Source organism: Vicugna pacos, chromosome 22, assembly GCF_048564905.1.
Source record: "Vicugna pacos chromosome 22, VicPac4, whole genome shotgun sequence".
In the NCBI taxonomy this organism is placed as follows: Eukaryota; Metazoa; Chordata; class Mammalia; order Artiodactyla; family Camelidae; genus Vicugna; species Vicugna pacos.
This window is the reverse complement of record NC_133008.1, coordinates 12710141-12737851: the sequence shown is the minus strand read 5'-3', so window position 1 is coordinate 12737851 and position 27711 is coordinate 12710141. Positions and strand designations below refer to the sequence as shown.

Here is a 27711-nt window from a genome sequence, read left to right as displayed (position 1 = left end):
TATAAATAATGTTCCCATTTTCCAGATGGGAAGAGTTCATTCGAGTGAAATCATGTACCCGGGTCACTGCCAGTAATTAATGGATGTAGAAGTTAGTAATGATGATTATGGCCATAACATTTACTTGATGTGTACAATGAGCCACATGCCATTTTAAATAAATGCCCGATATAAGTCACTTCATATAATCCTCACAACAAAAAAATCATTATATGCACACCCCTGACCTGGCCACCTCTGACTCTGATGGGGGCGTTTTGTCACTGGCATCACCTCTGTGTTGCTGCTCACACAAAGCCGTGGCACCCTGAGGAGTCTAGTACTCCTGGAAGGCTTCCCATCAAAGGTGAGACCTGGAGAGGCCACAGACAGGAGGAAGGGACCCCAGGTCAGGGGGTGTATCAGGAAGTCAGGAGTGTTTGAAGGATAACGGGCAGGTCATAATGGGGAAGGTGAGGGGGCAGGTTGGGGCTCCTGGGTGGAAGTCCGGTAGGAAACGGGCTTTCTCTGGAGGTGGCACATCCACGGGGCTCTGAGGAGGTGCTGACGGAAGATGGAGCTGCAGCCTGGAATGGAACTGAAGATAGGGTGTCTCCAGAGTCCCGAAGAGGGACCAGCTCTGGGATGGTGGGGACCTCACAGAACTTGACGGAAAACAAGTGGCGGTTGAGTGGGCCAAGGAACTAATGACAGGGTAGGACCAAAGTGAGAGACCGTGGAGAACAATGCAGAGGACGTGGTGAGCGACGGGAAATGAGGAATGAAGATGAAGGCCGCGGGTGTGACTCGAGAGCACCCCCAACGCCCACATGGGGTGAGTGAAAACCGGGAGGCTGCAGCCGGCCGGGTGCAGGTGGCGGTGCTGCTGCCATTCGCCGCTAGATGGAGCAGGCGCCCCGCCGATCGCGCCGTGGGACCCTTGGCCTGGACCGTGTGGGGAAGCCGAGGCAGTGCGCAGCTGCCCGGAGCGGACCGGAAGGATGCGCCCCACTGCTCTTAACCCCAGCGCCTGGGCGCACACAGGGCCCCGCGCTTCCAAGGGCCCGGCGCCTAGTGTCACGCTCCACCACCAGTGCCTTGAAATTCTTCCTAACGTGTGAACAAGGGAACTCCTATTTATATTTGCGTTCAGGGCTGCAAATCATGAAGCAGCTCCTATTCAGAGCTTCCCCTTTAGAGCACTTTCACGCGGTGACTAATTTATCCCGCCCACACAGCAGTGAGGTGAGGATATAGCCCCATTTCACAGACCAAGAAATCGAGGCTCAGAGAAATGATGAGACCTTGTTCAAGATCACCTGCAGGTACGCTGGAAGCAGCATCTTTGACTCCAAGTGCTGCATCCTTTCCCACCCACATCGGAGGCTGCCCTCTGTAAGCACTGGCCCTGCCCAGGATGCAGACAAAGGCCTTAGCCCGCAAGCCTCCTTCAGGTCCACCTGGTGCTCTGAGGCTGGAGCAGGGCTGAGATGAATGGGCCTGAGGCAGAAGTGTCCCCCAGGTCTCCATTTCTTCTGGTGATTGAAAGATCCTGGGCAGCCTGGAGGAAGAGGCCACCTGCCCAGCCCCACTTGTTAGTCCTGGCTTCAGCCTCCAGGCCTGACAGCCCAAGACTTGGGCCATTTGAAAAACCTGCCCATCCGCAGGGCATGCAGAATGGGGGAGGGGAGGGAGGAAAGGGTCCGGTTTCCTAGTGAGACTGCCCAAGGCTGGAATCCTGGCCCCTGTCTTTCCAGCGTGCCCTAAGGCAGTAGCCCCTGTGAGTCCTGGCTTTCAGCAAAAATCAGCAAGGAACACTTTTCAAGGTTGCTGTGAGGATTAAATACTTCAAGTGTCTGGCAAGTTGCAGGCTGTCAGTAAATGTTTCATTTATTTACTTTCGGGTTTTGTCAAGAAGGCAGCTGCATTATCTGCTCTGGAATCTCCCCCTTAGGGAATGAGGTACTTTTCAGGGTGGGGGCAGAGGTCTCCCACGTGGTTGGAGGGCTGGAGGGTTAGGGTTGGAAAACTGTGAGAAATGTGGCCCAACAGGCCAGACCAGAGGGGAGCTGGTACCTGCAGGTCTGGAGAGAGGCCTGCACCGTGCCTTCCCACAAGGAGAGGCTGCAGAGCAGCAAGAGGGGAGAGGAAAGGAAGAAAACAACAAAATAACAAAAACTACTCATACACCTGTGGCTGTACCTCCCTGGGCTGGTTTCCAGTCCACACTGCTTTGATTCTCCTCTCAGCTCCCCTGAGAAGCCAGCAGGGCACTCACCACCCTAGTTTACAAATGAGCGACTTGTCCAAGCTCAAGAAGGTGACATAAGAACTTGTCCAAGTCTCCTGTATTTTTTTTTTGGTTTTGTTTTTTTAACATTTTTTATTGATTTATAATCATTTTACAATGAAGTCTCCTGTTTTTTGATTCAAGGTTCACCCCAGTACTGCAGAGGCAGGGCCTCCAGGCCATAGGATGAAGGGGCAGAAAAGGCACAACAACGCTCTTTGTTCTGCCAGACCAAAAAGCTAGGAGTAGGTGCTGGGCCTGGGGACTGGGGACTGGGGACAGGAGAACAGAAGCTTCTCCTGATTCTGGGGACTGTGCTCTCCTCAGAGTCCAGGCTGAACTAGGATAAGCAGTTGTCCCAGAGCCCTTGGAGACAAACAGGCTTGGGCTCCAACCTCACTGCTGTGATGTACTTGCTGTGTGACCTCAAGTGAGTGGCTACACCTCTCTGAGCCTCTGTTTCCTCATTTATAAAGCAGGGATGATAATCCTTACCCTACAAGAGTAGAATGTTGTGGGGGAATGTGAGTGGGTTTTATAGTTGGTCAGACTGGGTTCAGATTCCAGCTCTGCCATTTATTAGCAGTATGCTCTTGATCAAAAAGTCTTCACTGCCATAAGCCTCAGTTTCTTCATGGAAAAAAATGGGGATGTTAAGACCTGCTGTCTCAGGTTGTTGTGGAGATGAAATGAGATGATAGCTAGAGCCCACTGGACACCTCGTCTGGTCTATTGCAGGGGTCAGTAATGTCACTCTCCTCTGGAGAGAAGGAGGGAGGTGCTCCTGCATCTCACTTCAGAGGCCACCCCAGGACCAGAGCCAGTGCCTACCTGCCCCAGGCAGATCTGATGCCCGCACAGCAGTCAGCTCAGAAGCATCCGTGCTGTCGGCAGGCAGCCTCTGGAGAATAGGAGCTGGCATTCAGAGAGAGCGGGACGTTAACCAGGCAGCACCAACAATGGAAAGACTGTGAATTATTTCAGTCTTAATAAGCTGGATCTTAGAGACAGAAACCTTTCATCCCAAGATCTCAGAACCTTTGAAATGCTCACTTACTCCTCCTCACAACAGCCTAACACCAAAACACGAAGTAAAAACCGAATCTCAGGGGTGAGGTTAGGATAGGAATCACGCATCGCTGAGATGAGTGGTGCCTCCCTCGCGTCTCTGGGCTTCACACAGTTGCTTTCCTTCACCAGGCGGAGAGCGGTGACAGGTGCGTACCCTGGAGTCAGGCAGCCTGAGTTCAAACCCAGCCACTCACCGTCTTCCTGTGCCTTTGTTTCCTCATCTATAAAGTGGGGCTTATACTAATACGTTCCATGGTGTTAAATGTTACATTTAAGGATTAACACATAACTCAAGGTAAAGCTCTTAGAAAAGGGCCGGGTACATAGTAAGCCCTTAGTAATTAAAAAAAAAAAAAAGAAGATTATGTCTATATCATAGCAATTGCTGTCATTAATGTTGGTTTTATTCTGTTGCGCTCTGCAGGAAGGCTCCCACATGATATAAATAATAAAATCTCACCTACTTAGCAAGGCCTACGGGCCGTTCATGGCCTGCTCCCCACCTCCTGCCCACCTCTGTCTGTTGACACTTCTTTCCCTGGACTCTACCGTCAGCTAAACCGAACTATAGGCGGCCCACCTTGTGGTGTTACCTACATCCATGCACCGTCCCTCTTTTTAGAATGCTTCCTCCACCTAGCCCTCTTGCAAACCTCAGCTCACCCTTCAAGACCTCATATAATTGTCACCACTTCCGAGCCGTCATCCTGACCTGGAGCGTGGCTGCCCTCCCCTTCCGAGCGCCTGCTCCCCTGCTGCTGTGTCCAAGTCCCCTAGGATCGCAAGCTGCTTAAGGGGAAGGCCCACATCTCATGCATCTCCCTCCACACGCCTGGCACTTCTCACAGCACCTGCACATAGCATGCACTCAGGGATTCTTTGCTGAACGAACCCATCCCTCACCAGCATCACTGAGGTTAAATGACAACATGGGCATTTAATAGCATCGCCATTACTACAGACTTGACCCAAAGACCCAGCACCTGGCACCTTTCCTTCCTCCAGGTTGACAGTTGGGCCTTCCCTAGAACCAGGCTGCCCCCCAGGCTTCGGTCTATGCACACGGGGGACAGCAAGAAGTAGGTCTTTGAAACCATCCAGAAGAGCTGCCATTTCCTGCTAGTAGTGGTCCCAGGTCCTATGCTGGGTTCTTTATAGGACTCCGGGCAATAATCCAGAAAGCTGGATCTTAATACCCCGACCCCCTGCATGGAGGCAGAGCCTTGGCTGAGATCAGACCAGGGAGGAGCGTCCGCTTTATAACCCAGCCTTGCGCGCTGAGCAGATCAGCTCTGACCTGAAGGTGTTGGTCGAAAGGAAGGGGTGACCTGCGAAGTTGTTTCTCAGACTCTCTGGAGAGTTCCAAAAACAACTCTGCTGAGAACACCACCCTGTCTGGGGACTTGTTTCTTCTTGCTGTCTCTGTTTATGTTGTGTGACCTCTGGTAGCCTCCCCTGGGAAGCGGAATGAGATCAGGAACTAGCACTGACCGGGCCAGCCGCCGCTCCAGGCACTTCACATAATTCCATCTCAATCCGCCTACGGCGAGCATGTGCCAGGGGGAGAAGGCACCAGGCAGGGCTGCCTGATTCCAAAGCTTACACAACAGTCCTTTCCCCCAAAACCAACAAACACTCTTACAGCCCACAGTACGACCCGGTGGTTGGGAGGGTGGACTCCAGCACCAGGCCAGTTTTGCTGCCAGCTCTTCCACTCATTAGCCGTGAGACTGTGGGCAAGTGACCTAACCTCTCTGTGTTTCAGTTTCCGCATCTATAAATGGAGTTGTGTTGCTCAGACCTCCTTCAAGAGAACCTGCTTGACCGCCTCATGTATGAGGGTTCAGAGCAGGGACAATGATGTCAATGTGACCGTCCCACCCCGCCCCAGGAGAGAAGGAGCCTGGAGATGGCTGCTGCCGCGGCTGGGGCCACGCGATCCTCCAGGCTGTGCCCAGACAGTGACCGAGCGTGGAGTGGGTATCAGTCTCAGCCCATTCCTGCAGGACACCTGATCTTTCCAAGGAGTGGCTTTTGCAAAGAGACTGCCATCAGCCTGGCCGAGGGCTTCTCAGAATGGCACTGCTGTCTGAGGCTCTTCCTACCCACTCTTTCCTGCCCTCTCTCCTTTTTACAGCTGTCAGACCTACACTGATCTTCCCCCTTTATCCTTCACAGCCATTCTGCCCCATAAATCTCTGGCACATCGAGTCCCATCTTGGCCTCTGCTTCTTGAAGGACCCTAACTAGCAATAACTAATAATAATACAAAGTAATAACAGTGCCTCCTTCATAGGGCTGTGGTGAGGAGTTAATGCGTTACTCCCTGACCGCTCAAGGCAGCACAACATAAAAGTGTTAGCGATCGCCTTTGCTACAGACGACACCCACTCCACTCACAGGTCTGTCTGACGGCAGAGATCTCTGTGCTGTTCCCTTACAGGCCTGAAGAATGAAGAAAACGGAGCCATATCCAAAGATGGTGTTTCTCATTCCTCTTCAGCCAGTTTCAGCCTTTCAGCTGGGCTCCCAAAACTACCTTCCTCTGCTGCAAATATTGGCAGGAAGTCAGACTTTACTCAGGGATTAGCTCACACCTTCAACGAGACACTGGCTCCATTGCTAAGTCAACAAATGGGACAACCCAACCTAAGTCTGGTCATGTCTCCCTTTCTGGACTTGGGGCAATGGGGGTTGGTGTGGCCGATCTCTTTGGTCCCTCATGCTGTAGCATTTTGGAGTGAGGACATCTGTTTGCCTCTGTCTGTTGCCTCACACACAGCCCCCCGATCTCCAGCTATGTGTTTCCTTGCCACCCACTCTGCTCTGAAAGACACGGCTGCTGAGTGTGTGAAGTCCACAAAGCCCACCCTTTCCGTCGTTTTGCGTGGATGGTCCACAGACTGAGAAGGGCTGGGATGCCGGTTTGTAGAGGGGGGTCAAGGCAAGCCATTTCCACCTGCTGAGGCCTTGTAACCTACATGACGTGCACTGGGGAAGCTTCCTGTTTTGATAGAAGGTTATCCTTCCTGTCCCTCTCCTCTTCTCCAGAAAAAGCATCCTTGATAGAGGGGATGTCAGGGTGGGAGCAAGCACAGAAGGTCCCTTTCCAGTGGAAGTCCCTGACATCAGCACTTTCCCCAGGACTCCCCAAGAGAGGGGAGCCTTCCTCTGAATCCCTCTGCTCCCAAAATATGGATTCCCCATTCACAGGAGCAGCCTGCTCCAGACAACTGTGCTCAGTGTTCGCCACCTAACACTCCTCTTTTTAAGACTGAGGGATCCATGACTCCGACGTCCTGATTCAAAATACTCTCCTGCACTGTCCCATTGAGGGGCCCCTCCTACTTGGACCACTTTCCTGGACTGCCCCACTCTGCGCACCTTCCAGGACCTCCTCTCATCACCAATAGCCAGAGGTGCCCACCCCAACATCACCTTCCATTTATAACCCGGACCACCTCTCTGCCTCCCCAACTCCCATTTCTACAGCCTTATCCCCTGGAGGCCGGTGCAACTGCTACTCATGAAGCGACAACGTTAACTGTTTCTAAAGATTTTAGTTTCCAGAACACATAAGAAGGTTCTAGATGGCTTGTCACGGGAAGGGGAGCAGCCTCCATTTTACTCTGGGGGAAGTAACACTCTTTAATGAAAGGAAGTTAACATTAAGTGATAAACGTCATAGAGCCAGCCGTGAATCCTTCTAGATTTGTTGTGGCTGTAAATGATGACCGTGTGCAACCAAACCCCCAGGTCAGCAGAGGGACAGACTGATGGCGGAACCACCATCGGCATTCAACAATTTGACCTGAAAGCTTCCAGGACAGTTTGGGATGAGGAGCTTGTATTTAATCTTTGTAGATTGCCTCACAGTCACTTATGGCAGCTCTTAAAATATATCCAACCAAGACACAATGAATAGTCTTAAATAACAGCCCCCTCTCTGTTTAGGAACTGCCCGTTTCAGCCAACAGGGAAGGGGGAGGGGGAATGCGGAAATAATGAGCTTCTCAGACAGACCCGGCGCTGAACCCTGACTCATCTCTAACATCTGGTCAAAGTGCTTAACCTGCCTTAACCTGCTGCCTCCTCTGTAAAGTGAAAATAGACACCTGCCTCACAGCGTTCTCACTAGCGTAAACGAATACACGCAGGGCAGACACCTAGGATGGAGGCTGACATCCAGCAGGCACCAAGAAATGCTCATTTCCTTCCTTCCTCCCTCCCATCACCCAATCTCTCATATCTAGAAAACGGAACGTGCTGCTGACCCCTCCTCCATGCTTTGCTCAGAACCCAGGGGATTTCTAGGCAAACCCACAAGATTTAAGGTCTTGATAACAAATCAAAGCTGGAGAGCCCTTTCCCTTGTCCACGCTCTGTCCTAAGTATCTCTGTGGGTATTAGCGCTTCTAATCTGCCCAATAGCCCTGATATATATATATATCTATATATATATAGATATATATATAGATATATATATCATTATAGATATAGATATAGATATAGATATAATGATGACTTCTGCATCTTAGGGTGAAGTGACAGCAGAGAGAGGTGAAGATCCTTGCCCAAGTTTGCCTAGACAATTAATGGTAGAGCCAGCATTTTAACCCAAGCCATCTGGCTCCAAAGCATACACAACCATGTTTCTCTTCTGCCTCCCAAGCCACAGGACAGTAGGGATTACACATGCAGGTTCAATCATTCTAAACAAAAGTAGGTAAGCAGAGAGGGTGGGAGTCTTAAGGGGATCAGGTAGGAGGGTGGAAGCCGGCTTTCCTCACTCAAGGAACAGAAATGTAGCTTGCAGCCTTTAGTTACAGAGTCACACAGCAATGGGAGAGGGGGCCCTCACTTCCCAGAGTGAGGACTGAGAAACTGGAAGCCTGAGGTCCCTTCCTGGGTCAGATAGAGGCCAGGACCAGGGGGACTGATCAGAAAAATGCCCCAAAAAGGACTGGGTCAGGCTCTGAGGCCCAGTGATATGGGGCCAAGAGCAAATCTACTCATTCTCTTAAGATACATGAATGCTACAAGAGAGGTCAAAGTCTCCAATAACTAGACTTTAATAAACTTACACTTATTGCCCACCACATGCATTCTCTCGTTTAATCTTCACAGCAACTCATGAGGTGGGTATTACCCCCATTTTCCCCTTTTACAGATGAGGAAGTGAAGGCTTATTGAGACAAAGGAATTTACCCAAGTTCACACGGCCACTCATGGCAGACTTGGGTGAACCCAGGTGGGTCTGGCCTTTGCGGAGGCTCTGCTGAGTGGGAATAGAGTACTTGTCCCAGGATGCATCTTTGTGGGCAGCCAGGTGTCTCCTGTATCCATCCAGCCCCCTTCCTTCCCACTCGCCAGCTCCCCGCCGTCACTGTAGGGTCATCATTCTAACCCCAAGGAGCAGGCTCCCCCAGATCACTGCCAGGAGGAAGCCACGTGCCTCACCTCTTGGCTTATCTGATTGGAGTCAGACTAAGCCAGATGCAGTCACGACTGTGTCCCAAAGGCCCTCAGGGGCTGGCGGAGGTCCTTCACGACAGCTGCTACGGCACAGCCCATCTGGAAGGGCTCATTTTGCTGAATGCTTAACCCTTCTGAGGACCCTCGGGGCTGAGGGATGCCATACCCAGTGAGAGAGATATTCAGGAGGAGAGGGTGCACCAGCGCACCCCAGAGGAACCCCACTTCCCCCCACCCCCAGTGCTGGAAGGTGGGAGGCCAACACTCCCCAGAGGGAGAGACCATGAGCCTACTGAGTTATGGAAATCTAAGAAGGAACACACCTAAACATCTCCCATACACCCCCAAGCAAGAAAAGGGGCTCCCTGAGTCCCAGTGGCTTGGATGAAGGCCCAGAAAGTGGCCCCCTGAGGCTGGAGGAGGAGGCTGCCGTGGGTGTGCGGCGCTCTGACCCAGCTTCTCATGGGTTCCCAGGAGATGAACAAAAGGCTCACACAGCCATCAGGAGGCGTCAGGTGGCAGCTGCCTCCGACCAGAGGCCATTCGTGAACTCCCGCTCAGTCACTCAGCCCCCCAGGCAGCCTGGTGGTGTTGGCAGCTGACGAGAGAGACATTCACCCAAAGACCAATCTGGGTTTCCCTAGAGTAGAAGAAACCCAAGCCAGCTGACTTCCTGGGGCATTTTCTAGGCAAGCTGACCCTTCATAAACAGAGCTGTTAGATGTGAAGCAGGGGGGCTGCAGGCTGCTGAGCTGGGGGAGCCCGTGGAATCAGGGTGCTGCCCCTGCCCTAGATGTCACTTTAGCAAGAGAGAGCCTCCCACCGGGGGCCCTGGCTCTGCTGGCTGACAGCCACTCCCTGGCAACATGCTGGACCCCTCCTCCATGTGGAGCACCTCTCCTCCCTGCCTGCTTTGCCCAGGGCCCAGGGTTCCTGCTCCCCCTTCTCTGCCCTGCTCCATGCCCTGAACGCACTAACGGGGCATGCTCCTGAGGGCCCTTCTAAGCCAAGTTCAAGGGCCATGTAAGTGAACGACCTTCCTCCTCTATCTGGAGAGCTCAGTGCAGAACCCATCACATTCATCCCCTACCAGCTCTGTGACCTTGGGCAGGTGCAAAATTCTCTGAGCTGTGGCTTCCTCATCTGTAAAATGGGAACAGCGATACTTACATCAAAAGGTTGTTATGAATATATAAAGTAGGCAAATCTATAGAGGCAGAAAGCAGATGGGTGGTTGCCAGAGGCTGAGGGGAAGGGAGCAGTGGGGAGTGACTGCTTCATAGGTCTGGGGTTTTTGTTTGTGGTGATGCAAATGCTCTGGAACTAGACAGTGGTGATGGTTGCATAACCTTATGAATGAACTTGACACTGAATCATACCCTTTTAAATGGTCACAAAGGTAAATTTTATGTGATGTGTATTTTACCACAATAAAAAAGACAAAGGGTTAATATGAGGCTAAGCGAAATGGAAGTTGTAGAAATGTTGATCGCAGAGCCTGGGATGTAGTAGGCCCTCAACAGACTGTAATCTCCTTCCTTCCTTCAGGACATCATGCTGAATTGGACACAACGTGCCCCTCCATGCCTACCCTGGGCAGACTGCCTTTCTCTTCAGGTATCTGCCCTGAGATGCTAACAGGATGAAGCCACATGTTCTTCATAAAGCAAAGTCTTCACCATTGGCCAATAGGAGAGAGTGTCCACACCCCCTTCGCACTCCTGCCGGTGACCACGTTTACCCGTTTCACCATGGCCATACCCCACCATTGAGTCCTACAGGAGGAGGGCAAAAATCCATTTTGATACCAAGGCCAATGACTTCCCTCAGTATCTCCTTCTCATTGTTTCCACAAAAGCTGTCATCCTAAAAAAAGAAAACTGATCATTTTGGGAAAGCAGTTTTCCAAGAGTCTTGTGTTTCTGTACATCTTGTGATGACGGACATTGTCCTGGTTATAGATTATCTTTCCAAGAATGTTTGTGTAGCAAATGGCCTCAGAAGGTACCTAGTGTCCCCCTTCAAAGCAACGGGCAGGTAGGCTTACTATCCACTAAAAAAGATCTGAGTTCCCTGAGCTCAGGGTTCCTCTCCTGTAATGTAATCCACAGCATGTACAAGTGACACCAGACCCTCTTTCTGTCACCCAGAGGAAATTAGTGGCTGGCACAAAAGTACTGTACATAGCAAGACTCAGTTAGTACCTCTAATCACTATTATTTGCCTTTCTTTTCCTTGAGGCTCTAAGCTCCTTGAGGGAAGGTAACATATTTTATTTATCTTTGTTTTTCAAGAACAGGTACTAATAAATGTTTGATGAGTGAATTAATGAGTGAATGAATGGATGCCCCTTCCATTCCTATGGCTTTCCTAGCTCCTGACACCATATCTAATATTTTAACCACTTACCTTGCCAGCAATTTGCCTGGCTAAAGGCATCAGATATAGAAAGTTAGACCCAGACGCTCTGTCTGGGGGATGTGGATTGGAATGTTAGGGGGTTCTTAGATCCTTGCTCAGGTCTGGACATTGCTCAGACCAGCCCTGCCCTGCCCTCCCAGCTTTGACCTATATCTGTGGTCCTCAGCTCCATCTTCGTCTTCATGACCTAGTGGCGACCTGTAGTTTTAACGTGCACAACAAGAACAGAGGTCCAGGCCCCCAAACCACACATTGCTGGTCATCACTGAACCAGCAAACGAGATGTTTGTTTCTCACATTTGTTCCCATTAGGCTGAAAGGGCATCACAGTGCTGAGCACACAGCAGGTGCTCTGTTAATATTTACTTAATGAGTAAGTAAGCCTCCCTTTAAATTAAATTAGCTGCCTTCTTCTTATATTAAGTCAGCCTCCTGAGCAGTAGGACTCAAAAACATTACCAAATGGAGAGGAACCTGAAATGTCACCCTGGTCATTTCTTTTGGCTCACCGTTCCCACGGCAGATGCAATCTCCAGAATGGAGAGTGATGGCATTTGCTACAACAGCCAGCCTTCACCTGCCATAAGGACCCCTTCATCACACACTACAGATGATGTAGAAGATGATGACAAAAGTGTACCTGCTCCGTATGCACTTACAACCGCAAACAGTTACTCATCTTTTCGATAGCAATGCAGAAAGGTCAGCCAGTTGGCGTCTTTCCAAGGGAAGCAAGCAGTGAACAGCTACTCAATGTAAAGGCTTTGTGGCCTGTTTCTCACATGGTTGAAAGAAAGGAACACTCGGCAGGCAACCTGAAGTGCTAAATCCGTGGCTCAGGGGTCACAAGAACACCGCATTCTCTGCGGCATCAGGTTCCCCTCCCCTCTGTTCACCTGAGGAAGACTTGTCTTTTTTTCTTTAAAGAGTAGTGTTCAACTGGATATTGTCCACCATTACATGCCCAGTAGTCAACAATGTATTTGTTTGCGTGTTTTTGCCTCTCTTCACTCCAGAAGAGGACTGTGCCTGCCCATCTATAAGAATTCGTACAATACGATACAAAGGCTCTGGAAAAGTACAAGCAGTATTTGCAGTAGTAAAGCAAAACCAGATTGGTTATAAACCACAACACTGACTACATATTCGCCCAAGGATGTTGCAGTTCAAGAGAGCTCGGAGAATTTGCCAGGTGAGCTGGTGGGTTGAGCTCTGGAGCAGAAGGATTCAGTGTGGGTGCCGAGTTCTAGGGCCTGGCCCCCAGCATTACAAGTCTAGCAGCTTGACTTTGCCAGTGCCCTGAAAGCTGGCCAGACATTAGGGGAACTGACTCAGACTACCCAGGCTCACAAGAAGCTCATGTACATACCAGAATTCACTCCACTACACTAATTTATTCTGAGGAATAGATCTACAAGGAGAAAAAAAAACAAGAACAGAAAGAGAACAAGATGGAGAGGGGAGGAGGAAGGAGAGGGAGGGGAAGAAAAGAAGAAAAAAAAAAAAAGAGAAGGAAAGGAAGGAAGAAATGGAGGGAGGGAGGGAGCCAGAACAGGTATGCTACACAGTCAGTGTTGATGTCTGGGTAAGCAAATCCGAAAGGGAAACCAAATCATGAACAGAACATCACTTCTTGGGTTGAAGTCAAAGCCGAGAGAAATTAGAGGGCATGGGGTGGGGTAGGGTGTCGCCCAGAACTGTGCTGAGGCTTCATGAACTATCCTTCTTCCCCCACAATGGACAGCACCTTTCCAGCGATCTGAAAACTCCCTGGCAGATTCCAGCCTCTCTCCTTTGAAAGGTCCTCAGTAAACACTGCCAAGTTCTTATTCTGCAAGTTCCCTTTCTCAAGGCCCCAAGCTCACCCTCCCCTCTGGATAACCAGTGTTCTTCAGAGACCACACGGTTCTCCTGCAGACCTGCCGTCTCCTGGTTCGACTCCACGGCAGGACTTGTCCCAGAGACAGTACCCAGGGCACCTTGATTGGACGTTCAGGCTTTCCAAATACACCTCTGTCATCCTCTGGAATAATGTCTACAGCTAATTTCCTATTGTGTGAATTTTATTCTGTAACTCCTGAAGAGCCACCTTAGTTCGAAGTTATTGGTGGGGAAGGACAGTCTCTTAGGTCTGAACAGTTTATTGGCTCAGTCAGTAAAGGTACTGTTTACAGAGCCAGAGAGGCTCTAGCCTCAAGCAGGTATTTTCCGTGGCTCAATTACACACTAACTCTAATGGTTACAAACACCAGAACAATCCGCCGAAAAGTAAGGATGCTTAACGATATGAGCTCAGGTAGAAGCAAGTGACTGACTGCTGTTTTTCGATAATCTAATCTATCAGCTCAGTCAAAACAAGGAGCTGGCATCAGGCATAAACACTGCTAATGATTAATCACCAGAAATATCAATATTTGGATTCAGTTTCCTACACTCTCCTGGAAATGCAGACATCTGAACTCCCCAGGCACATGTATATTTTGACCAATTATTTTAACAAGCTCAAAGCAGATCATCACAGAAAAAACAAGTGTAAACAATTGCTCTCTGGTCAGAGAAAATGGAGATAGGGCCATTTTCCTTGTGGTGAGAGTAGAGCTGCCACATAAAATACAGGATGCTCAGCTAAATTTAAATTTAGGATAAGCACCAAATAATGCAATATTTGGGACATACTTACATTTTTTAAAAAGTATTCGTGGTTTACCTGGAATTCAAATTTAACTGAATGTCCTGTATTTTTATTTATTTGCCAAATCTGACTACCCTACATAGGAGTGAAAGAGGACATTTTTAATACACGCTTCTTAGTGAGTTACATATAAAACACAGCTGCAGAGACGTCCCCACGGCAGCAGCCAAAGCTACCGAGGCAGAGTAGGGAATCCCAGAAATGAGGAGCAAGAATGGCTGCTTCCCTGCTTTGCAAGCTCCTCTGGCATGGGAGGGCAGCAGAGAGGGGGCTATGTTTTTTATTGTGCCGCCATTCACTGAAAGCCCTGCTAAGAGGCTCTGAGCAGAAAGCCTGCCTTATCTGGCCCCTTGGATGTGCAGGCAGCAGTGCAAGAAGGGAGATGCTTTTTTCACTCCTTCCACTGTCCAGTTAGCTCTTCCTGGGATGTGAAGACCCATCTTACAGACCCTAGGGAAAACATGGGTGGCAAATCAACAGCCTCTGGCCTTGGAATCCAGATAATTCAAGTAGAAGACAGAGGATGACTTTTTGTTTGTTTGTTTGTTTGTTTGTATCAAAAAAAAATCCTTAGGCAATTGCATCGGTGCATCCTCACTTTTAAATGCTCTGGAATCACAACTCTCACCCCCAACACTTGTTCTGCCATTGACCCCAGTTGGGATCTGGAGCAATTCACTTACATTTTCAGGGCCCCAATTTTCTAATCTTTAAAATGAAGGAAGGTTTTTGATCATTAGAAAAGTAGGAGGAAGTGGAGAAGGATCTTCAGTCCCAAAAGCCACTGGAAAAATAAAATTTAATGATGATATTAGGACCTTCTCTCTCTAAACTTATAGGAGGAAATGTCTGCATTTACATATTGGCTGGAGAATGAAGGATCTATTCAGGTTCATTATTATGTGCTGTCTTCAGGGGACAAAATGTATGTTTAGTGCTGCCACATATATGTGTTCAGCAGTAGGGACTGAAGTTGGTTGAGTGGTTTACACTTTCTTACCAAGTCTACAGAGTTGATGAGTGAAGTGGGAATCTACAATTAATCTGTAGTTCCAGCGAAGAGATTTCCCCACTTAAATCTTACTGCCTCTTTGGGCGCCAACCGTGCAACCTCAGAACTGGAGCTGTTCTCTAACTGATGTGTCGTATTGCCACACCATGTATGGCAAGCAGGTGGCTCCCCAATTAATCTTCTGCTAGCTCTTGGTTGTCTGTCTGATAAAATCCAAGCTTACTGAGCCTTGGGACTGTTGACGCATCTATAAAATGGGGACAGTATTACTTAGTAAGAAGGAAGCCTGGCACTTGAGAGATCTTCACCATTAATTCCCTCTTTCATTTTCTTTAAGCAAGTTGCCTGGCTGTTTTCTGTCTAATTTCCTGACGCTGGATCTGCTGGGAGGAAAGAATACGGGCCGCAGAGCACATGTCTTTAATGGCTACTGGACATCTAGAAACAAGACCACTCCAAGAAGCACAGAGGTACCAGGCTTGGTAACCTGCTTCTGTCTTCAATGACTCTCTGTCCCCTCCGTCCCCACCCCCTTCTGCACTCAACTGCAGCCAGAGGATGTAAGATACCAACATTACTCAGGGAGGGAATGACCTATTCAGAGTTACTCCATCCATTCAATGAACATTTACTGAACCTGTGCCAGATGCAGATGATAGAAAGGGCCCCTGACCTCCCGAATTTCCCAACTTGTGGCTTTGTATTTGGATGGGGATGTATTTGGAGGGGGCAGGATGCAGGGATAGACAGGCAGCAGTGTACATAAGTCATCACACTACAATGTGATAAATGTGGTTATGGCGATGAATCCAAAGTACCACGCTGGAAGGGGAGAAGAAAGGCAAAGTGAGGGAGGGCTCCACAGGAGATGAGCTGGAGCTTAGAGGGTGAGTAGCAATTTACCAGGGAGCTGTGGGCTCAGCAAACAAGACCACGGGAGCTGCCTGGATGAGGGCTTCACTGCTAGGAATCAGGGGTAGTGACTGGGGCCAACTCCAGAAAAGGGATGTGGTGGGGTGCAAGGGCACATTGGACCCAACACAGGAAGGCCTGGAACACTGACCCAGAGCCACCACTTGGAACAATGACACCTCAGCCTCAGAACATCTGAACTGGGGCAGCTTGTAAAAAATGTGCCCCACAAATGCTCACTGAATGAATGAACATTCCCATCTATAAACTGAGGTTGATAACATTTACTCCAGCTATCCCATGGGATTATTTGGGGGGGTGAATTGAGACCACTGGGATGAAAAACTCTCTGAACTGTAAAACACCATACGATACAAGGATTATTAAGTGAACTGATACAGTTGGTTGCCAGAGACAAAAACCATTGGTGAGGTGCAATGACTTCTCCCGACGGCAGGGGGCAGCTCTAATTGAAGCTCTTCGGGAAGTCATTTCTCTCCAGTCCTGTTACTGGGACTATTACGACTACTAGTAGAGAAATCTTTTATGTTGGTGAATGGAACAAAGCGCACCAGACTTTCAGAGATAAGCAGCAGCAGCCGAATTGGGTACATGTATAGTTAAGGGTGATGGGGAGACCTAAGAACCATCCCATCCCAGCATTCCACTTGAGAGTTACTGATGCCCATCTCAGCCCCTATTCTGGAGAAAAGGATACTGAGGTCCAGAGAGCGTATAGGGTTCCAGCGCTCACCTGGACCAGGTAATAATCATGACAGCTGCCATGACTGAGTGCAGCCCTCTGGCTGAGCACCTACATGGATCAGGTCATTGGATCCACAGAACAACCTTATGAGGTAGCTACTATAATGATCCCCACTGTACAGATAAAACAGACTCACACCAAGCAGATTGTCCAGGTTCACAGTTAGTAAGTGAGGGTTACAACTTGCTACTTTCTGTTGAACCAAAAAGGTAAAGATATCTTTGTGGGGGGAAAAAATGTTGCCCCACTTATTTTGGGGTGAGGGGAAAGATTTGACTAAAATGGAGATTGCTGATGTCATAAGAGTGTGGGAAAACCTATAATGATCTTTCTTACTTGGGAGTGAAAAATTGTGCGAGGGCCTGGGAGATGATTAGCCGTGGCTCAGTGCAAGCCAGGCCCTAGAGAAAGAAATGCAGTTAGAGGCGCCTAATGCCTGAGACCTCCTGCTCCCTGTCTCTCATTAGCTGACACCATCAATTCGAGGTTAATGCATGCCAGGATTGGGAGCTAATTATTCCACCATTACAGACATGAATTTCCCCTGGAGAACAGCCAGAGAGGGGAGCTGGAGAGAAGGGGAAGAGGCTGGGGAAAGGAGGAGGCCACCCGGCTCTTGCAAATGGGAAAATAATACGGCGTCAGCTGGAGTGGGTTCCCAACCACTGGGATACGGTCTCCAAAAAGCTCTCAGAGTCCTTCCTGGTTTTTCTCCGAGTTAATCGCCTAGCTGGGGAGGATATCCAACAGTCACCATGCCCCCATCCCCGTCTGTCAGAGGTTCCTAAAAGAGCCTATAGAAAACTCTTCAATTTGACAATTTATTCAATCCCTAATTTGTGCCAAGCACTTGGACACAGGGAAGAGGGCGGTGGACCAGCCACAATGATTAACAACACAGCCCCTGACTTCCAGGAGCTTTCAATACTAAGGGAGAAAAATGTGTAGCCAATCAACTCCAGCACTCGGCTATATTGTGGGGACAAGGAGATTCACTCCAACTAGGAGGTTCTGGGAAAGGAGAAGCATTTGAGGTGTGTCTTAAAGAATAAGGAGGGAAATGGGAAAGAAAGGGTATTCCAGGTGAAGGAAGCAGCAAAAACAAAATTTCAGAGGGAGGAAAAGACAGAACAGGCTGGAGTGTCTGGGACATGGGGCACAGCATGTTGAGAGTGAGCTTGTAGTGGGAGTAGAGGCTAGGGAAGTAGGTTGGGAGAGACCATTGCAGCCTGAAATGGCATAATATGGAACTGCCAACTTTCTGCTAGAGGCAATGGGGAGCCATTGATAGCTTCTGAGGAAGGGAGTGACATAATCAGATCTACATTTTGGAAAGAGGCCTAGGGCAGTGTGTGGTAGATGGAAGCAAACAGAGGCAAAAGCATCAAGGTGGAAACTCTTGAAAGATTCCAACAGGAAGAAGTAGGGATTTGAATTAGTGTGTTGGTGGCCTTGTAAAGGTGACCTTTGAGGATGAGAGGTTTTTCATCCAACTGTCCACTGGGAAAAAATGCACAACGTGAGAGTTGAGTTTTATATGGGGCAAAATGAGGACTATTGCCCAGGAGACAGCCTCTCAGATAGCTCTGAGGAACTCCTCCAAAGAGGTGGGAGGGAAAGTCAGCATCATATATGATTTTAGTGAAGGGAGGTATGTGCAGTCACGCAGACATTTTGACAGGAGGTTGAGGAGCAGATGTCACTGTGAATGATTTTAGTGCTTTTCTAGATATTCAAAGGTGGAAGAAATTGGGTTCATAAAATCTTCTCCTGAAAATATCTATGTGAAGGCCTGTTCTGCCAGTTTTCACAGAGCACAGTGTCTTATTCCTGATCTCAGACCTGAACTCCTTTCAGGGTGGGTTGAAGGTCAGCGACTGCAGTGGCTAGTGACTTCATTCTTATAGAACCAGATGGCAAGTGACAATTTTTAGTTGGCACATCCAAGTTCATTTTGTGTTTGTCCGAGGACAAGTTGAGCTGGGATATTTCTGGATATTTCTGGTATTTTTGTTTTTCGTCATCAAATGCACTTTCCAAAGGTTTTGTGTTACTGCGTTTTCTTAAGGAATCATTTTACTTCTCAGTTCTCAGGCGTTGGTGTTTCGCAGAATCACAGTTTTTAAACAACACCAGGATGAAGCCATTGTAAAACATACAACAATTGTAACTGGCAAACTACAGCCTGTGGGCCAAATCCTGCCCACCACTTGGTTTTTATAAATAAAGTTTTATTGGAACACAGCCATCGGCATTTGTGTATTTATTGTCTGTGACTTCTTTTGCATTACAACAGCAGCATTGAGTGGTAGGAGAGACCATGAGGTCCACAAAGTTTAAAATACTTACTATCTATCTATTTTCAGAAAATGTTTGCTGACCTGAATGCTCATAAGGGCAAGGACTGTGTCTGTTTTGTTCCTGGAACATTAAAAGGCACCTGATAAACACTTATGAATTGATGAATGATGCACAAGTTCAAGGATGGTTGTGGAAGCAAAGGCAGAGCACTGGGTGTGGGTTTTCAGGAAGGAGCTGGAGGGTTTGGAGGTAGATGCTGTGGGAGGGGGGACCACGGATTAGCCCAGTGTTATCTTCTGACTCTCTGATGGGAGAAGAGTGTTGCCTGGTCTCAAAAAGAAGTTGGAGTCTGTCCAGTGCAGAGGGGAACAGCTCCTCCCACCCAAGCCAGTTTGGGTTTGTAATGGATCTTGGGTGAAGCAGCTTTGAGAGCCTTGGGGTGAAGACCAGCTGCCCCTGGCTAGGGCCCCACAGCAAGCAGTTCTAAGGGGCCATCCACGGACTAGAGGAGAAGCGACAATCCTGAGACTGTATGCTCACGGAGGTAGGGAAAGTGTTAGGAAAAGAAATAAAGAAAGTTGATTGGAAGACCTCGGAGAACAAGTCTAATGGGAATTTATGTTAAAAAGAAAATTAGAAAGACGGCACAAGTGTTGATTTGGTGGGGAGAATTACAGAAATGAATTCAGTTTTCAAATGCTTAATTTCAAAGGAACCCAATCATGGCAAGTGGGCAGTGCTCTGGGCACAAGCTCGGTTGGGTTCATGAGTCATCACCAGTCTAGAGACAAGGTCAGCCAACTCCAGGCCCTGGGCCAGATCCTGTCCAGCACCTGTTCCTGTAAATAAGGTTTCACTGGAACATCACCTCGCCTATTCATTTCCCTATTACCTGTGACTGCTTCTGTGCTACAGCATCAGGGGTGAGTAGATGCCGTGTGTCTCAAAGCCTTAAACATGTACTATCTGGCCCTTTACAGAAAACATTTGCTGACTCTCAACCTAGAGTCTAGCAAGGAGCCCAACCCAGTCAATGAGTGTGAAATGACTGGAAGCATGCAGGAGGATGTGGTCATTGAGAGAATGACCAGAGGTCAGACAGTCTGGTCATCACGTTCAAGGCAAAGCAGTGAATTAAGCAAATGTCAGGTCAGAGAGATCAAGTTACTGATGTTCGAGACCAAAATGGATACCAGTGGAAGGTAGAGCAGGGTCATGTATAAGGTGGTGGCTGGGGATCCCCAAGGCCAAGTCTGGTCTACAGTCAATGTGGTCCATACAGATGACTCTTTAGGATCTGAATTTCAGCAGCATGGGCAGCTCCAATGCCTGCCTTTGTCCTTAGACTTGGGTAGCCTCCAGGTCAGCTCCCCCTGGCTTCAAATGGCCTCAGTTCTAGCCCACAAGGACCCACAGCCCATCTCAAATCAGGGGCCCCAGAAGAAGTTTGGGTCATCAGGAAACAGGCTGGGGTCAGCTAGGAGGAGTCTGAGCAGAGCTGCAGGTATGGAGGTCCAGGCCCCAGACCCACAACCCAGACACAGGCTTGCAGAGCAGAGTCAGAAAGGGAGGCAGACAGCATGAGGCAGGAGGACAAGGAGAGATCAGAGGGAAAAAAAAAACCTAAGGAGACAGTGGGGAGAAAGAGACATTGCTTAGGAGAAAAAGGCTGGATCTCGTTTTCTCGCTAAATAAAATAAGCATGCTGGAAGGGCCCAATAAGGTGACAGAGAACAAACAGAAGAGATTCTTTTCTCTATTTATTAATTCATTCAACACCTCCTGAGTATCCAGTTCTATGCTGAGCATTAAGGATTGAGTTTCTCTAGGAGTTCCTAGTCTGGTGTGGTGGGCAGGCAAGAATACAAGCTATGGGTATTCTATGGTTTATGGTATGGTAGATGCTATGAGAGAGGTCAGCATAGAGGACAGGGAGAAAATCTGGCAGGACAGGAGACACTCTGAGGGACCTGTTGGGTTTGGCCTGATGGATAGGACAGAGAAGACAAAGGATGTCCCAGGCAGGGGAACAGCATGTGCAAAGATGGGCTGGGGGGTTGGGGGAGAGGGGAGGCAGAGAGAGAGAACCAGAGCCCTCCGGATGGCATCTGGACACCTGTGAGCCTGTCAGTATGGAGTGACGACTGCAAAATAAGGGAGTGATGAAGGGTGAGTATCACCTTGAGGCCGGATACTGAAGGCTTTTGAATGCCCTGCCGAAAGCATTTTATTTAGAAAAAAAAAAATCCACTGAAGGATTTTTAAGCAGGGAAGAAATCTGATTGTAAAAGAATTTCAGAAAGAGTATTAACAAGAGGGAATTGACAAGAGGTTGGAGGAGGGAAGCTGGAATGGGGCATTGTTGGGTTTTATTGTTCTCAGAGAGGCCTTCCTTGATCACCCCACCCGAAACAGAACTCCTACCACCCCCATCCCCTTTAGCATCTACATATATATTTATTTGCTTTCTGTTTGTGTCCCCTCATTAGAACAGAAGTTTCATGAAAGCAAGGACTTCGCCTGTTTTGTTCACAGCTGCGTCCCCAACACCTAGAACATCTGGCACATAGAAGGCTCTCAAATTCTGTTGGAAGGATGAAGGAAAAGCAATAAAAGCCCTATCTTTCTAAGAATTAGGAAACTTAGCTGTGGGCCTGTTTTTATCTGAAGCAGTGGGCAGACTGGACTTGGGCTGGCCCCGAGGGTGCTAATGAGCGGCTCTGAAGGTCATTATATATATAGTCTGACCCTCTGGCAATGACATTAAGGTTTTGTTTGTTTTTGTCTTGTTTCTTGTCTTTTGTCTGTTTGTCTGTTTGAGTGGAGGGCATATGGTAAGGCTGAGCGTGCTGGGCGTGAGCTCTTTACAGTAAGGTGATGGCAGGGGCTTGCTGAGACAGTTTGCCCTCTTCAGGCTCTGAAGCTCCACTGCCAGGGAGCAGGCTGTCTGCAACAGACCTTTCCTCCAGCCACCTTCCCGGGGCGGGTGGGGGGCGCAGCCTCCCAGGGTACACAGTAAGAGGCGTGGATGGTCTGCCCTCATCAGGGACTGCTTCCTGGTCAGTCCAGCCCACCGTTCTCCACCTGCCCTATAGCCAACAGTGCCAGTGATTGTGTTTGTGGCTTGGGAGTGATCTCTGAGGTCTCAATACTCTCAGCTTCTGGCACGGTCTCCTCAAGGTGCCGGTGACCCAGCCCCTCAGAAGAAAAGGCCGATTGAGGGAACAAGAACAAAGCAGCCAGGGTTGGAGAGAGGGAGTGGAACCTCCCCCAGCTTCTGGGATTCTCAGACTATGGGAGTCTGGCTGAACCCCAGGAGATGTGAAGGGTCAAAGTCGAAGCTAGGGTGTATGTTACTGCAAATATGAGTTTCCCGGAGTTTGAGGTGGGAAGGCACCTGAGGAGGCGTGGCCAGCCCTCAGCTTCTCCAGTCAGAACTCACTTCCCTGGACCAGGTGCTCCCACAGGTGTCACCCCAACCCCTACCCTGCCTCCCCTGCCCTCCTGACACATGGCCAACTCCCTCCCATCCTCTGGGGATCACCTTAAATGTCAACTTCTCAAAGGGACACTCCTCCTTAATCCCTCTTGGTACAGCCTGTCTGTTTCCTTCGGAGCTTTCATCACAAGTTGTAGTTGAATGTGTTTCTTTACTTCTTTACTGTCTGCCTCCACCTCTGAACTGTGAGCTTTAAAAGAGGAAGGAGGGATATTCCACCTGCACCTAGCACAGTGCCTGGCATGGGGTTGGTAGGTATCGAGTAATATTGACCCACAGAATCAGTGAGTGAATGAGATGGAAGCTCTACCTGACAGCAGTTGTCTTCAAATTTTAGGATGAATAAGAATTACCTGGGGGAGCTTATTAAATTTCAGATTCCTCGGCCTCACTTCTTGAGATTCCAATTCAGCAGGTCTGGGGAGAGGCCTGAGAAGGTGCATTTTTAACAAGTACCTCTGGTGATTCTGACACAGGAACCATTGATTTAGGAACCACTGTCTCAGCGGTGTGCTTTGTCTCCACTGCAGAGACACTGCCAAGAAAGGAACTTTCACCACCACCACCTGCCATTTAACTTTCTTCCAGTTCTCCAAGCACGTAAAGTCTGAAAATTTATGCCTTGGAGGTGAGGAGGGTTGCAGAGAGAGGGTGAAAGGGTGAAAAGGTATATACTTACTATTATTAGAAATTGGAAGCAGATTCTAAAGCTGATAATACACTGCTTACCCAGTATACTGGTGCCATCACTTGCTTGCACGCATTCATTGGCTCAGGAGACTTTCTGAGAACCCATTATGTGGCCAAGGCACTGACCTTGATACTGGGGATGCATCAGTTAAGAAGACAAAGAACCTGACCTTAGGGAGCACCCAACTTATCGGTGGAGACAGGCAGGTCAGTGATGTGTTGAGAACAATAAAACCCAACAAAAGCAACATGCATGGGCAGCACCAAGCAGGAAAAGTCAAGGAGCTCCACAGAGGAGAACCAGGCTTATTAAACAAAAGCTTACTTGGCTAGGAAGAGGGAATAGAACAGGGCAAAGATGAGCAAGAGTCAGCAATGACCACAACGTAGAAAGTGCCTGCGACAAAGCAACAAGAGACACACAGCATCTTCCAAGGTCAGCCTTGCCCTGTTAGGGGTCACAACTGCCAGGCCACAGCAGGGTTTCTCATCTACCCAATTTTTTAAGTTGGAATGTTTTTTAGGCAAGAACTCTCCTGTTCACCGTGGTTCCCACCATGCCTTACACTCCGTCGTCTTCTTTCATCAAGTCACCTGCCCAGCCCCTGAAGGCTGAAGGGCTGCCACTCATTCTAGGAGGAGGGGAGGGCTCAAGAGAGAGCAGAAATCAGAGTAGTGATTTCTTTCCCTCTGGGTTTTTATGAAGATCACTCTGGTGATATGTAGTAGACAAAATATGACTGGAAGCTGAAAGAACAGCCAGGAACCTCTTCAACAGCCCAGCCCAACTGTCTTCATACTTTCTTGATACTATACCCTCCTTTTCCATACATTTACTTATTTAGAAACCATATACGTGTCTTATTTTCTAATATGTTAACATATGTTATATATGTTCAAGTAGTGACTGCATCCAATTCCTATGAGTGGGTTTTTCCCCCACACCTACAAGCATTTACTGACACTAGCTGGGTGTCCTACAATTCAATTCAATTTTGATATTATCTGCTTGGAGACAACATCAGATCCCACACGTCAAGGACTCGGTCCTGCAAGACTGCCCACCCTCCCCCACCTTTAGATGCTGATTACAAGTCCAGGTTGTCACCTGCGCATCTATCTGATCAACCAGCTACAGATCAGAGGTTCCAATGGCCCCCTCCTTGGGTTCAGTAAATCTTCTAGAGCAGCTCACAAAAATATTTTACTTACTAGGCTGCTGGTTTATTCTAAAACAGTCCGACGGAAAGGATGCATAGGGCAAGACACGGGGAAAGGGCAGGAAGCTTCCATGTCCTCTGAGTGCACCACTCTCCCCAGTCTCCACGTGTTCACCAACCCGGCTTTCTGAACCTCGTGCTTTTGGGGTTTTATAGAGGCTTCATTACTTAAGCATGGAGGATTAAATCTTTACCTACTGGTGACTAATTCAATCTCCAGCCTCTTTCCCTTCCCTGGAGTTCCAAGAGGGACTGAAAGTTCCAAACTTCTTATCACATCGTTGGCTCCTCTGAGAAGCAGCCCTCATCCCTAGATGACCTAGGGTCAGTCCAAAAGTCACCTCATAACAAAAACATCATTATAGCTCTTATCACTTAGGAAATTCCAAGGGTCTTAGGAGCTGAACACAAGGAACGGGACGAACAACAAACACATACTTCTTATTATAAATCACAATATCGCAATAAGACAGAGAAAGAGGTATTTAAATGGATGAGCTAAAGATGTAATTACACCACTTTTTGAGCTCTTATTTCATTAACCATACCAAAAGAAAAAAACTTTTTCACTGAAAGGAACTATTATGAATACTAATATTTGTAGTGAGTGCAATGTGGTTGATAACATTTTATTATGTTTGCTTTTATCTTTGTATTAACATTCTGCAGTTCAATATTTAGACCATCTGGCTTTAAGTTCAAATTATTTTGATACTTGGTTCTAACAGCTTTCAGGATTGAAAAAAGATATCTCATTAAGGTGCAGAGATCTAAATGGGAATGTGCTACGCTGGCTGTGCTTACTAAAATATTAATTTTTCAGTCTTACCAACTATGCAAAGGCTTTTGCTTAAATTCAGCTGGTAACTTGCAATCTTCTCTGATGTCGATAAATTGTTCCTGCAAACTCATTATTTGCATTTTTAGTATTTTTAACCAAAAGGTTTGAAACCCACTAAAACTCTTCATTTGGAGGACGTTTAGTTATGGTGGGCATTGAGTAGGCAAAGTGTCAATAATACCATTTTCTCGCTGTTTGCTTCTGTTTGCACTATTAATGCCATCTTTTCTCAGTACTTCCTTTTTGCAGGACTCATTTTTAAGTCACGTGTCCATTTCTTTAGAGTTAATTTAGTGAAAATAAATCATAAATCCATTTAACCTAGCCCACATGCACTACAGAAGGTCAAGTTACACTGAAAGAAAAGGAGTGGGGGCCAAGCCCTCCATGTTTGGAGCCCTTGCTCCATCCTCAGGCTAATGTGACCTTGGTATTTGACCTCAGACAGTCTGACCAACAGAATGAGAGGCCAGTATCCACCCCACACTGTAAATACTACTAAAGTGCATTGTTTTCCCCATAGATTGAAGCCACAGAAGTTCTAATGTTTTTTCTCTACACCCCGGAGGCTCATCTTGCACAGGGCCTGGTTCATGCAATCCTCTTATTAGAGACCATGGTCTCCAAGGTAAGGCACTCCTGAGCTGGCCCTGGCAGATGAGACAAAATGAAAAGGTGCCTGGGGTGTGGGGGTCAATCAGATGTTGACAAGGCGGGAGGGGAGAGAGAAACTAGGGATGAAGGTTGCCTAGAGTTTCCATCTGGGGCTGCAGATCAGTGGCATGTTTAGTCTGACAAGCAGGTGCTAAGTAGGCTGGCCCCACCATAGCCTCCCAGACCAGGGAGGATCCAAAGGCTGTCTCCCCGCCGAGGCTTCACTTGAATTCTGTTCCTCTGTACTCTCCATCATCACTGAACAGACATGCGAGGTAAGGAGTTGACTCAGAATCCGAGCACGTGGGTTCCAGTCTGTGTTGGCTCTAATGTTTAGTAGCTGTGTGACTCTTGGGCACAGTGTCCTCATCAGCAAATTGAGAATAAAGGAACAAACCCTGCTTGCCTCATAAGATTATAACGTGGCTCAAATAAGGTAGGGCCCAGGCACATGAAACACCTCTGAAAACTGCAAAGTACTATATAAACGCGTGGCATGACCATGACTTATTAGTTTCCTATGTGCATCGTGATAAAGGTATCAGGCAAGGCACTCACTCTGGCCTCTGTTTTTCTGGGACACATCGTAGGAGGGTGTGCAGCCATGTGGCGAAGAGGTGGACACCAGAAGGAGTAACCCGTGGGCAGTGTGTCTGCATAGCTGAACATCCTGAAATACCACTGACCTCAGGCATCCGGAGATGAGAGGCCACATTTGGAAACTAGGAGGCCTGGACAGTGCAGAGGCTGTGGGGTGTTCTGGAGGAGAACTTGGCTTTCCTGGACACCCCTCAATCTGAGCGTTTCTTCAGTTGATCTGAAAGAAATTGAAGAAGCTGGTGCTAGATTGAAGCACTATTTGAAGTTGGGCGATAAGAAGCCTTATCATATCTACTTTATTAACTTGAGGTCTGGCTTGCCCTGACCCCAATATAATCAGTCTATTAAAATGGTTACTGAATGCTTACACAGAAGTACAATATAGGCCCATGCAGTGAAAGTGTTAACAATCTGATTGGGAAGATTAAATCCTGGATGGTTGGGTACATGATAGATAGATAAATAGACAGGTAGGTAGATAAGTAGATAGACAGATACGGGATTGAACAGATTAGCACAAACATGAGAGGATACCAACAACATCAGATAAAAAGAACAAGTTATTGAGCATCTATAACGTGCCAGGCGCAATACGCCAGGTCGCTTCAGATATGGTGTCACACTTGTCATTGCTTACTTAATTTTTGAAGCAACACTGTAGGAAACCATCATCTTCATTTGTCAGATAAGGAAACTGGGGCACAGAGAGGTTAAGTAACTGGCCCAAAGCCACCCAGCTAGCTAGCCCATGTTCTTTTGTCTCACTGTGCCTGAGTCAGGATACCCACCCCTCCCACCCCTGCCTCCCAGCTCTGAATTGTCTTTGCTACTTTGGAGCCTTTGTTTTATGTGAAAACATCTTGGAAATTCTGAGAAAAGCCCCAAACCACTTCCCATTCATTGAGAACCTGAAACTGGATCCTCAGCTGTTCCTGTCCCAGTCACCTTCAAGATTCTCAGTTGGAAAGTGAGGCCTCTCAGGAGAAATCAAAGAGATTTCTCTTCAGGCACCTACTCCCTGCCAGCCAGCACAGAGTGCTTGCGAGGCTGGCCAGGCTCCAGGGGCACAGTGAAGAAACTGGTTTAGAGCCAGAGGCATCTATGGGGCATTGTACACGGAGGCCCGCTCCCTCCTTCCCACCTCCTCTCACTTCCTGCAGCTCCACTTGCTCCCTCTCTTACTTCTCCCCCTGCCTCCCCACCCTCCCACCTCCAGGACCGGGGTGGGGGCAGTCTGGGCAGGAGCTGGTCCATGGCGTCAGGAGGGAAGGAGCCGCTGCGGGGCATG

At 48.3% G+C, this 27711-nt stretch overlaps 1 long non-coding RNA gene across 2 annotated transcripts in view; it reads right to left on the bottom strand.

Annotated features, from left to right (window-relative positions):
- Positions 1 to 26637, bottom strand: part of LOC140688422 (uncharacterized) — a 49145-nt gene extending 22508 nt beyond the window's left edge. For both annotated transcript variants that reach the window (XR_012063106.1, XR_012063107.1), the window contains exon 1: positions 26510 to 26637. This is a non-coding gene — a long non-coding RNA (uncharacterized lncRNA). The remainder of the gene's footprint in view (positions 1 to 26509) is intronic.
- Between the last annotated feature and the right edge of the window lie 1074 nt (positions 26638 to 27711).